This window comes from Pinus tabuliformis, chromosome 4_2, assembly GCF_031772625.1.
Source record: "Pinus tabuliformis cultivar Carrire ecotype Pingquan chromosome 4_2, CPIR1, whole genome shotgun sequence".
NCBI classification, from domain to species: Eukaryota; Viridiplantae; Streptophyta; class Pinopsida; order Pinales; family Pinaceae; genus Pinus; species Pinus tabuliformis.
In genome coordinates, this window is record NC_142304.1 from 75,750,806 (window position 1) to 75,764,915 (window position 14,110).

Genomic DNA, 14,110 nt, shown 5'->3' on the forward strand with positions numbered 1-14,110 from the left:
TCAGTTGCGAAGTATCCATGAAGTTTTTCTGACCAATCCCTGCTAAGGATTAAGCCATAAAATTCTGGAATATCAGCAACTAAAATGTCAATAACTTGACATACCTTCGGGTTGGATGACATCCTTATGGTTACTTGATTTAGTTCGCCAATCACTTCGACTTGAGATCAATCTAGATGAACTATGCGCACAATGGATTTCTGTGGTTGAACGCTTAACTTGGAACATATGGACTTTGGTAAAATATTAGATGAAGCACCAGAATCTACCAAACAATTGTGCACATTTTTATTGAAAATTTCATAAGTGAGGAGAAACGGGGGAGTATGAGATCTCGATCTTCCTCCAATTAGAGTGATGTCATTTGGATCAATCTTATTGATCACATTAGTTGGAGGTCTTCCCATGTTATGAGAAGCTTGAGAAAGTACAGCGGCAGGCAAAGGTGCAACTAGCACAGCATGTAATTCTTTCATCATTATCTTCTGTTGATGCTTTAACTTGCTCAATTCGTAAAGGGTGATGTTGGCCCTAGTCTTTTTCATGTATTCTATAATAGTGTACTCCATTTCATCTGACACAATCAGTGTTTTAGATGGAGTTGATTCATCTGCTTGGACTGGGCTGGTTTGAGTTGCTTTAGATGTCGTTTTCTTTGTTGCAACTTTATCCTTTATTGGAGAGCTTGCGCTTTTTGACTTAGGGGTAGTCTGGGAAGGATCAAGCTGATTTTTACTTCGTGTGCTAACTGGGAATATTTCTTGATCTTCTTCTTGTGGGAGGATGAAATCCCACATTCCTTGTAATTCCACAACTTCTTCTTCATCAGTTTGCCCTTCAGTGGCAATTTCCTCTTCCTCTTCTTCAGATTCAGCATTTGAAATAGCATTGGGTGGCTTTGAATCCGTTGAAGGGCCTCTTTTAAAAGCTTTGTAGGGCTTTTTTGAAGAAGTTTCTACTACTTGATTTTTGATGTCGACCATTTCATTGGACATGGTCTTTATAACTTTCTGCAATCCTTCCAAATCAAATGGATCTTTTGCTTGTTTCTTCTTGGAGTCTTCCTTGAAGGTGACTTTCTTGGATTTACGTTTCTCTATCGCGGATTTCTTTTCTAGGGATATTATACGTTTCTCTACCGCTATTGCTTCTTTCAAGTTTTCGGCTAAGGTTGTTTTATTAGCCCTGTCCATGAAGATTTATATGTTTGATGGTATAGCGGTGATATACCATTCACTTTGTACTTCTTCGCTGGGATGGGAAGCAGTAGGAATTTTGTTTAGGATTTTATTGAAACGTAAATTGGAATCTTTGATAGGCTCTCTAGATTTAGCCCTAAGGTTGGATAGGTCGTTGATTAACGTTGTCGTAGACCTGTCATCACCGAACTTGGTCAGGAATTGCCCCTGGAAGATATCCCAACTAGTGATAGATCCAGAAGGTAATGAAAAATACCATGATCCGGTTGTTCCTTGTAGAGTATAAGGAAAGAGTCGAACAACAACATCTTCATTAGTAACCCCATTGAGATTAATGGATAGCATAAAGTTGTTTATGTGCTCTTATGCTAGCATGCCTGCCTTGGGATTAAATTTAGGCAGCCATTTCTCAGGATGGGCCGGTATTTGACTCAAGGGTGTAGGCATTAAGACTGCCCCAGGGTTATTCCATGGAGACTAGGCCATTGTTGTACTACTAACAGAGGAAAGTGCAGAAGATGATCCCTGTGGTTGGGAAGATGAGGATATTACGATTGTAGATGATTGAGGAAGAGTTGTGGGGGTTCCAGTGGACGGATGGACGATGATCTGAAGTGGCGGAGTGGATGGTTGACTTCATGGTGAAGAGGTTGAAATGGATGATGCTCACGAAAGAGTCTCGCTTTCGGACTCTTTAGGTGATTTCCTTTGCTCTTTTCCTGGTGGGAAGAGGTAATTCAGTTGGCTGAATGCCAAATTTTTCAATCTTTAGCCTGGTCAGGGGATGAGCAGGGTTATATTGCAAAGTCACGCTGCCTTGAGATTTATCAGACCTTTGAGGAGAAATAGAAAATCACTGAAGTTTGTGAATCAGAGATTCGACTTCAGGAGGTTGAATAGTAGATTGTTCTGAAATGTTAGGGTTTGTAGCAACGGTTGATACTCGAGCGAATTCTAACTCTGGATTTAATTGTAATGGAGAAGTTGAGGGAGATAGTGAGGGCGATTTACTCTCAGAATGGTATTCAGATTTATATTTACTTGCCATTCATAGTTCAGGCCCTCCTTCTAGCGCCAAATATGTTGAAGCCTCGAAAATCGGGTCTACAACAAGGAGGATACCCGCCCGGTCCGGACCTTGGTTGGCAGCTCCTTATCCGTTTGGTATAGCGGGTCCGACTGGGGATATGGGACCAGTTTCCCAATCTATGAGTGTGTGTGTGTGTAGAACTTGATGTTCCTGATCTAACAGTTCCTAATTATGATATTCTAATTCTAAATTTAATCTAATGCTATGCTATTGTAATCTAATAAGTAGAAACATCTAAGTCTATACTAACCCGGGATGTAATTCTTCTATTATGCGATCTAGAAAGATTTCAAATAACAACTAGTAATAAAGATCATTCAGCTATTATGAGAAAAGAAATCAATAAGGATGAACCACTTCACATAAAAAGTTAGACAAAACAATTGTGAAAAACATATCGCATAATGAGCTATTCATACATTAAGCATAAATAAATAGCTATCACCGTACAAAAGTGCCAAAGGATAACTCAGGCATTCATGCAATAATACATAAACAACTAAAAACTATATATCACTTTAACACATAAGCAGAAATGGTCAAGAGATAAAAGTACCATTTATGATTAGTCCTACTCATGAGCTTCAAGCGACAATGATTTATCTCTCTTTGCTCTAACATCCACTAAGAGTACAGAAGTGCAAAATCAGTAGCAGATATCAAATGAAAACATCAACAAATCCTGTTCCATTCATTCACCAAAACCTCCTCTAAGGGTGCAAAAGTGCATGTTCTGAGGACAAGTTTTTGATACATTTCTGGACCCTTCTCTAAATGCATGAGAAGGGTTTAAATACTACTAACTAAATAACTTAATTACATAGATTCAGGATACGGTTTTAATGACTGCCCTTTTTCTAAGCAAAAATAAAACAAAACTATTTCTAAAAATTCAATCTAATATCTAACTATTTTTGCATTTGCTCCTTAACGTTGCAAGCATTCCGTATTTGCCTGAGTAAAGTCGGCTGACTATCTTGCGCTTTTGGTTGAGCTAAGCAAACAGAATTGGTAAGATCTGGCACCATCTTTTCAGAAAAATCGATGATATACTCGAGATTCATCCTCTGACTATGTGGCTTTATCGCATATGCCCGGTAATAATCTCAGTTCAACTTGGTTAACCCTTTGGATTGCTTCTGCCTTTTCTTTAGCTTTCTGTTTCCAGTTTGTTTTTTACCATTGCTTTCTTGCATTTTTTGGGCTTACAGGTGACTGAGCAGTTAGAGGCTTTCCTTCTCGAGCATTTTCTCAGCGATGTGCGATTAGCGCTAGGTGCTAATCGCGCATCAGAAACTGCCTCCGTTCTTTGATCCAAGATTCTCTGATGCGTTTTTCGCCTTTTGCGCCTCTTCATCTTTATCGGGTATAAAGCTTAAAAATTTGTAAAAATAATGACCTCGTGAGCTCTTGACCCTGAGCATTAAACTGCCTGTTTATATCAGCATCATTCAGTACTCATTCAACCATGGTTGTATATGAAAGACCTGTAATGGATGGCTCAGCAGCATTTTGTGAATCTGCGGCTCTGTTGCATGCGGTACCTGTTTGTAAGGGCACCTTTTCTCTGTCTTTGAACATTGGAGCTCTACCCTTTTTCCTCGTAGCTTCCTGCACATTGCTTTGTGTAACTTTCGTTTTTTGTTCCTGCAGTTCACAAGTGAGGAGAGAGTAATGATAATAAATAATGACAGGAAAGCTTTAAATGCTACGGATATACAAAAACATGCCACCTTACGTGAACTGGCTCTTTGAACAACACAAAACCATATTTTATTAACAACTGGCATATAACTCATTAATTATCATTAAAGCGCGTATCCAGTTCTTGGTTTATGGAAAACTTTTTCTTGAATATTGAGCTAGGAAAATCTGCGATGGAATGTTTCTCCGATTTGCATCGCAATATCGCATTTTGCTGTATCACATTACCGCAATTTTTTCGTGATGTGCTATCGCAAGGATGTTTGATCGTGCTATCGCAAGGATCGTAGATCACAGTATCGCAAGATCACGGATCGCAGTATCGCAAGATCGCAGATCGCTTAATCGCAAGATTGCAGATCGCTTAATCGTTTAATCATTATGTGTCTTCCATGCAATTTTTCGAGATGTGATATGCGATATCGCATATTGGCGATTTTTAAGGTTTTCCAACGTGAGTGTTTATTAATGCATGCAATGCGATGGAGTTTGTGTCGCAATCTCGCATTTTATCATTTTGACTCATAAGAAAATGCCCTATCATTCTTTGCACGATGTGATATTTCTTAAGGAGGGACATATATGAGCGCTAATTGATTTTTTGAATTTTTTTACTAAGGGTCCCCACTTACATAGTGTTATTGCTAATACTAAATAAGGAGGGGGATTGTTGGTGGCCACAACATGTGGCTACAATGAAACCCCAAAGCATCCATTATGGTTTTATCTACTTGTAAAAAAGGTTTGATCCCAAATAGAAACTATGTGTCAACATTTTTTGTCGATATCCCTTTCATGGAAAATCTACCTTGCTAGGTGATTTCCTTGCCTAGGTCATGGAGTTTTAGGTTGCTTTAATGCTTTTAAAAGTTGATGTTCTTCTGGATTCAAAAATAGCACAAGCATACCTTATTTTGTGATGATGTAGTGTCTCACGAGTTCTCATGGTATGATAGATGCTACACTAATATCTTGAAACTTGAATATGGAAAATTGAAGCATAGTCTCAAAAGGTGTGGCTATAAATATAGTAGCTTCAACAATTGCTAAACCATTATCATGGAGCCCCATGTACCATGAGCAGGGTACCTCCAAATCCACCTGGTATATACCCACCTAACAAAATTATTCTATCAAGCCCACTAGGGCCCCACTCTTAACTTGGTTAAGAAATGTAAAAATATTTTGGCTCAATAGGCTCTACCCATAGTAGGTCTTAGAATAACGCATACTAGCAAGTCCCAAAGCAACACGAGAGATTCTGTAGTCGAACATCTAAACCCTTGCAAATGTATAAGCAATTCCCTATTCTACCATTGGTGATATTGGTAGGGCCCAAGCCCCCACTGTCTAAAGTATCCCACTAATGGTTGAAACCCTATTGAGCCCCTTAATGTTGATACCTTAACTATGAGATGGGGGAAGACTCTCGATGACCATGACTAACCTTCTCCTACAACCAACATGGTCATTGTTTAGTGTTTTTATGCTCAAGAGTAGGCCCTTTCAGGTTATGTGTTTGACTTTTGCACTTTGATGGGGTATTTCAATGTAAGTAAGCCCCTACCTTTGCACTTCTCTCATTAACTTTGAGATGGGGTGTTTTGGATAGATAAAGGGAGGTTGAAACCCTTTGGGAAACTTAGCATGATATAGATCCTTTGCTTCATTTATGTGAAATTTTAGGTTATGTTTTACACAATGGAATATCAGCAACAAGATAAAGTTCCATCTTGAAGATGATATGGCCTAGTTGTAGTAATAGGATTAGAGTCCTAAATTCATTGCATGAAGGAAAATACTAAAGCTAAAACGAATAACCTAAAACATTTCTCATTTTTCTTATGCAATGCAATCTAGACAATAGAGCGCATTGCGGGCTTATAGAAGCAATGGACTAGCTAGTGACCACTAGCACAAGTGCCTTAGCGCATTGATAGTAATTCAAAAGAGAGTCAAGATTCCTAAAATGGAGCAATATCTTATTAAAACAAAGAGCGAGATGTAAGGCCCTTAGCCCAATTGGTGCATACGACCTTACCAAAGTCTTTGACGAGACAAAAGTTGGGGTTGTTGCAACATCCTGAAGGGTGCAAATTGGATGGTGCAAGGCACTCCATAGTTATATCAAGCATGAACCGATGAACAAGATGCATGACGGATGAGTTCAGATGAGTGTATCAATGGATTCATGGAGATTAGTGGATTGGATTTTGAGTATAATATGCAGGACAATCATGACACATCCAACACATATTGATTGGACGTGGGCCATGAATCAAACAACATTTACTCATCACATGTTAGGAATGATTCGTGGAGTACAAAACATTAGTCAAGATAACGAGTCAGTTGGAAAAGATGAGTGTGCACGACACGAGAGGCCCACAATCATGTGGCTCAAATTAGAAACATGGGCACACGAAGGACAACCAGTCCAAACACTTAACAAGGGAATGCCCATAGTGAGACATTAGCTTGAGAAAACCCACGTGAAATTTGGGGTTTCCTCACCATAGGGCACGATGTGGCACATCAAATTGAGGAAGAAAAGACAGGTCGGTTTGACATGAGAGAGGAAGCATGAGCAAGTCGGCTATCAAATAAAACATGTGCATTCACATTGCAAAGCATCAACTTCAAAAAAAGTTTGGGGATTCCTAACAAAGTGTGTGGCAAGGATACATTGACCCAAGAAATGTGAAGGGACACAACCATTTGGTGGAATAGGAGGACCAGCATATATATTGCAACCAGTTGGCGAGATAAGATAACAAGATGAGCAAGGGAGTGCACAAGGTATGAATTTAAGCAAAGTGGAAAGCGCACTAGTCTAAGGTAAAGACAACATAGCTTGCATAGGTTGGCCATAATTATAACAAAGGGGGGGTGCAAAACTGGTGAAAAATTGGATGCATCGAGTGACAAGTTAGGGCATGGACTACCCAAGTTAGGGGAGTCAAGTGAGTGCCACGTCAAGCATAGTGTAACTTTGAATTGGTTGTACCCGGTAGGTTATATAAGGTAACTCTTGTAATGGCTGCATGACAATCCTTTGTTGTAATGGTTGTTGGGATGAGCTCTTTGTAAACTCTTGTGCATAAATATATGATTTAGGTGTTAGGCTAAGTTGGGTCTCCCGTCATTCTATTTTTTGCCCATGTATGTTGTGCACTTTGTATAATGTTTATGTGAATCATTGTTAAGTGGAATTATGGAACAAAGACTTAACCAAAATAAGAAGTAAACAAGTAAGAAAGGCATAGTCCAAGTTGATCATGGTTGAGATTGACAAAGCTCCAATATTGGTGTGGGTCCTCTAGGGTTGTGATAACTGGTATCAAAGTAGACACTTTTCCAGTTGAGCAACAATTGGTTTGAAGGGTGTAGTGGCAATTGAGTTAGTTGTGGTGGTAGTGTAGTCAAGTTGATCACAGATTTTTGGCAAGGTTGGTTCATGTGGACAAGTTCATGGGTTGGTGTGCATTCATGGTCAGATCACAACAATGAGGCAATAATGCGAAAAGGGATCCAAAAACCCCCAAAATGAAGATCAATTTGTTGTAGTAAAAAGACTTGTTGATTAGCTGGTAAACTCACAATATAAGCATAGAAAATAAAGAAAGTTCAGGGTGTTGTTGATGCGATCATGAAAATCAAAGAGGACAACTTGGCATTCAGATTGAATTTTGTGGAAGACAAGTTGATATATGTTCCCTGATGATTACATTATTAAGATGATATGATCGTGAAATTGAAGAAGGTGATTGGACAGGGTGTGTCCAATTCTCCCATGAGGATCAATATTAAGGAACCAAATCCTTGTGATGGCACTCAAAGTACTAAGGTACTTTGGAATTTCTTTTAGGATATGGAGCATTATTTGATCAAATGAAGGAGGTTTTAGATGAATCTAAGGTGAATGTTGCAGTTGTTTTTCTGACAGGAATCACTAATATGTGGTGGAGAAACTGAGTGGAGGACTTGGTAGGTGATCATATCACAAGCATGATTAGCACATGGGAAGAGATGAACACTACCTTGTATACACAGTTTTGACCTAGTAAGGAAGCATGGATTGCACAAAACCAGCTATTGTCTTTGAGGAAAATAGGGAAGATGTATACACATATTAAGGAGTTTTTGGGATCGATGCTTGAGATCAAGGAGATGTTAGAAGAGGATAGGTTGTTCCACTTCAAGAATGGTTTGCAATCATGGACACAAAGTTTGTTGCGACAACCAAATGTACAACATCTTGCAAAAAATAACTTGTTGGAATAGTAAGGAATAAGATCAGTTCCAAGAACAATGAGGATTGCCACAATGAAAATGGAAAGAAGAAGAAGAGAAAGGGAAGATGAAGGCATCCAAAGATGGAGAAGCCAAGCATATGGATCGTACCAAGGAGAAGAAACCAACATCATGTTGGATTTTCACAAAGAAGCATAATGTGAAGAATTGTTCTTTGAAGAAAAAGTTGAATGCTTTGGAGCAAACAAAGAAGTCAATAGTTTGGGTTTTGTAGGTTTTGGATGTAGTCGTGGAGGCTCATTTTTCATCATCACAAGACAAAGGGAAAACATAACTCAGTTATGCTCATGCGGAGAACAATGAGAGACAGGTTGTGACAATGGTTGATAGTGGAGTTACTCATAACTTTTTAATGAAGGATGTAGCCAAGTAGCTTAGGTTGACACTTGAGCAAGTGCATGCATCCTTCAAGGTTGTTAACTCTGGGGAGTAAAGAGTGGTTGGTACAATCAAAGATGTCCCAATAAGACTTGGAGAGTGGTAGAGAAGGACGGGTTTCACTATCATTCCATTGGATGACTATGAAGTAGTGGTGGGGCAAGAATTCTTTAGAGCTAAGAAGGTCGTTCCAATCCCACACATTGACAATTTGGCCATAATTTTAGGTCCCAACCTAGTAGTAGTGAAAACTAAGAGAGGGTGTAGGATTAGGAGTGTGGGTTACTTCTATATGCATGATTAGTGGATATGATCAGTAGCTAAATTATAGAGGGATATAAAGAGAGGATGCTTGAACACATTGTTTTAATGCATAAGGATTGAATTTATGGATTGGGTTGGTAGGATCAAGGATATCTTAGTGCATCACTTGAACATTATGGTGATATTGACATATAGATTTTTGTGGAATGTTCCAAAATAGAAACTACAAAGGATGATGAGGTTTTGTATCGTTCCACAAACTGAATAGATCATGTGCCCATGATCTAGGAGTGTGACCATAGAACATTGCATCCTTGATAGAAGGGTGCCATGGAGGAGATTCGAATGATCATAGAAACACTTGGAGGCAATGAGTGATTGTACTATCTAGAATTGGAGTCACTCATAGAGAAAGAAAAAGGTAGAATTAGATCCCATGTACCTTTGCTTTTGTATATGATGCAGAAGTATGAAGGGCCTTACTAGTTGCAATAGGACAAAATTCAAATGGAGATGGAGGTACTAGTCAAGGTGACTACTTTGCTCCACCTTTACATTGAATTATGGCAACATGACTTGCTATCACGAGAGGGGATGGCAAGTCCTTCTTGTGTGTCTTGGAGGTATCTTAATTGAGTTTTGATTTTGGTGATTGAGAAATTGCATGGATGACTCGTTGAGGTTTGAAACGAGTGCATTTTCATGAGGAAGTGAGTTTTTATGAACCTTAATGAGACAGTTGGATTCACTTCCCAACTAACCAGAGGCACAAGAGAACCCAACAAACAAAGACATGCAGGTAGTTCAAAATAGAGGCACAACTATAGATCATGAGGCATCACTTCAACCATTGATACATCTTAGTCAGTAACTTGGTGGTTTAGGTTTATTGACTAGGCATCACTTCAACCATTGATACATCTTAGTTAGTAACTCGTTGGTTCAGATTTATTGACTAGAGGCTTGTAGAAATAGCAAGAGCTTGGAGTAGCGGAGGATGTATGCCCCTCAACTTAATGGGAAAACGTGACCTTGCCCGAGTCTTGGACGACAACAAGTTTGGGTTGTGGCGATGTTAAGTGGGGAGAAAACCGCATCGTGTAAGGCGCTACAATGTTATATGAGGCATGGATAGATGGATTGTGTTGCGGTAGACCAGTTCGATTGAGTGCTCATGGAGATAGATAGATTGGATTTGAAGGATGGCTTACACGACCATCACATAATCATTGGATGCCGGCTACACAACATCCCATCTACACGACCATCACATATTCATCTACACGACCATCACATATTCGTTGGATGCCGGTTGCATAAAGGATTTGAATGTTGATTGTAGGTAGAGCACATTTCTCGTTTCTTGTTTATGATAAGATTTACATTATTAAAAGAAATATATTAAAGTTTTGATAATATTTATTTTGGAAATGTTATAGATATAATTAGAGTTTTATTATAATGGAAATTTTGAAAATAAAATAATATTTTTGCATTTTGATTATGATTTAAAATTATAAAAAAACTATTTAATATTAGGTAAAATCAATCAAAGTTTCAAAAATTCTTACTTCTTATTTTTTTTGCTTAGCAAAAAGTTTAAGATACTTAGAACTTGTAGTCATAGGTTATAGCCCGTATAGGGAAGATGTCAAGTGTAAATGTTCAACATTTAACATTTAACAAATTTAATGTAAGTCAAATATAAGGGTAGATTTGTAGGCGTAAATGTTTAACATTTAACATAAATATTTAACATTTATATGTCAACTCAATAAAAAAAAAAACATTAAAAATAATAAACAAAAAGTTAAAAGTAACCTGTAAATATTTAAATATTGGCTCAATTAATAATAAAAAGTTAAAGCTAAGTCAATTTGTTATATTTTGATTTTGTTACCACATGCCCAAAAACCATAACTTATTTCACAATCAAAATATTTTATAACAATATGACATCATTCTTAACCATGGATATTCACCCCCATTTTACCATGGATATTGTTAATATGCAAATAGGGTTTGTTACAATACCATGGGTCAATATCATTGTTATCAATACCACATGGCCAAAAAAACCTAACTTATTTTACAATCAAAATATTTTATAAATATGTTACTTTAATTTAATTTTATAATATTTTTTAAATAAATCTAAAATGAAAAAGGTTATAATTACTTTTAAGATATATATAAACTATTCTCACCACTACTAAAAAGATTCCCATAGAAATTATATCAAGGCTATAATAAATTAAAAATCGGAATATTTTTTATATACCAGCATAGATCCATCTTAAATACGAATCTAATATGAGCCCGGGTGGATCAAATTTCTTTAGATGCAAACTTATTTTAGAGTGCCAAAAAAACAATGTAAATTTTTTTTTAGATTATTTAGATGCAAACTTATTTTAGAGTGTCAAAAAAACAATGTGTAAATTTCTTTAGATGCAAACTTATTTTAGAGTGCAAAAAAAAATGTGTAATTTTTCATTGTTCAAACTGTATTTTTGAATGCTATAGAGGTTACATAATTTAAACTTGTAAGTCCAAAAAAATCTTAAAATAATTTCTTTTAACATTTTTTATGTATAGATATATATAAAGTTGATATCTACATAAATTAGTTAACACTAATCTTCAAATAATTTATTTTAATCACGTGCTAAAATATTTTTGAATCGTTACATATATTTTTTACTTCTAATTACTTTACATGAAATTATATTTCTAATTACTTTACATGAAATTATATCAGGCCACTTGGACAAATAATTAAACATGCAAAGCATATTTTAATATTTTTGAATCGTTACATATCTTTTTTACTTCCAATTACTTTACATGAAATTATATCAGGTCACTTGGACAAATAATTAAACATGCAAAGAATATTTTAATTTATTTAAATCACGTGTTAAAATATTTTTGAATCCTTACATGTCTTTTTTACCTCTAATTACTTTACATGAAATTATATCAAGTCACTTGGACAAATAATTATACATGCAAAGCATTTTTTTTTTCCTTTTATGCTAACATTTCTTTTCTATTTAGAGAATATTTTATTTTTATTTTAAGAGGGACACATGTCATGAAATTATATCAGGTCACTTGGACAAATAATTAAACATGCAAAGCATATTTTTTTTCCTTTTATCGCTAACATTTTTTTTCTATTTAGAGAATATTTTATTTTTATTTTAAGAGGGACATGTGTCATGAAATTATATCAGGTCACTTGGACAAATAATTAAACATGCAAAGCATATTTATTTTCCTTTTATTGCTAACATTTCTTTTCTATTTAGAGAATATTTTATTTTTATTTTAAGAGGGATACGTGTCAACTCCAAGTTGAGTATGGGCATACTTACACATCACCTTCCAACTCGATTGTAGAATGAGCCTCTCGACTCAACTAGGATAGATCCATGTGAAGCACAGATCTAACATGAGCTCAGAGCGATCAAATTTTTTTAGATGCAAACTTATTTTAGAGTGCCAAACAAATAATGTGTAATTTTTCATTGTTTAAACTGTAATTTTGAATGCTATAGAGATTACATAATTTAAACTTGTAAGTCCAAAAAAATCTTAAAATATTTTATTTTAACATTTTTATATATATAAATATATATGAAGTTGATATCTACATAAATTAGTTAACACAAATTTTCAAATAATTTATTTAAATCACGTGTTAAAATATTTTTGAAACTATAAGGTTTAAACATCTTACTTACATGTGTTTTTTACTTCTAATTACTTTACATGAAATTATATCAGGTCACTTGGACAACTAATTAAGCATGCATAACATTTTTTTTTCTTTTATAGCTTACATTTCTTTTCTATTTAGAGAATATTTTATTTTTCTTTTAAGAAGGACACATGTCAACTCCAAGTTGAGCATGAACATACTTACACATGGCCTTCACAATGGGTTAAGGAATGAGCCTCTCAGCTCAATAAAGAAAGATGGGAAATTTATATAATGTAAATAATATTATTAGGAACCAACATAAATCCATCCTTACTAAGGATCTAAGCAATGAGAGCAAGCAAATTGACTAACAATAATAAAGGAAAGATAGTGCATGATTGTTTGAAATTTATATAATATAAATAATATTATTAGGAACCAACATAAATCCATCTTAACTAAGGACCTAAGCAATGAGTGCAAGCAAATTGACTAACAAAAATAAAGGAAAGATAATACATGATTGTTTTAAGTTTTTCATTATTGTATTTTCTTTGACATGATTGATCCAAAATATAGGTTTAACATTTTACAACCATATTTAATTATTACTTTAAAAAACATCATAATTAATATTTATTAATATTAATACATAAATATATTTATTGCCCTTAATAATTTTATTAATATCATGACATATATAGACCATATTATATAACACAACTTGTAATAAATTAATAAAACCTTTCTCTTTTCCTTTTAGGGTTTCATTCTCGGTCATTTTCCAACCTAAATTTTTCCTATTTATTATAACCCATGGTTTGATCAGTTTTCCATATTTCTTTGTATCCTAAAGATGAACCATGATTGTGGGCTTGAAACGTTTATCACTAAATTTTCATGAATGAAATGGATCCGGAAAGTTATTTGAAACAAGATAACAATCACACAAATCTGAAATCTGAAATTTTACAACCAATTGAGTTTTTTAAATTTAGATACTTTCATAAACACAATATATTGGAAACAAATAGAGAGGGGGGGAGAGGGAAGGAGATAGTGACAAATATGGAGGGCGAAGAGAGAAAGGTAGTGATAGGGGGGGAAGGAGGGAGGTGGGAGAGAGAGGGAGAAAGAGGAAGGAAGAGAGGGAGGAGTGGCAGAGAGGAGAGAGAGAAATGGAATTGGAGGGTGAGAGGTAGGGAGGAAACAACAAAGACATAGAGAGATAGAGGTGGAGAGAGAGAGGGAGTAACAAGGGAGAGTGAGGTAGAGAGTGAGGGAGAGAGGAGAGGAGAGAAGAGAGAGGAGAGGAGAGAAAGAAGAGGAGAGGAGAGAGATAGGGAGAGAAGGGGAAGAGAGAGGGGGAGACAGAGAGATGGAGGGGAGAGAGGGAGGGAGATACTGGCAGATTTAGAGGGAAGAGAGAGAGAGTGAGTGATGGGGGGGGAG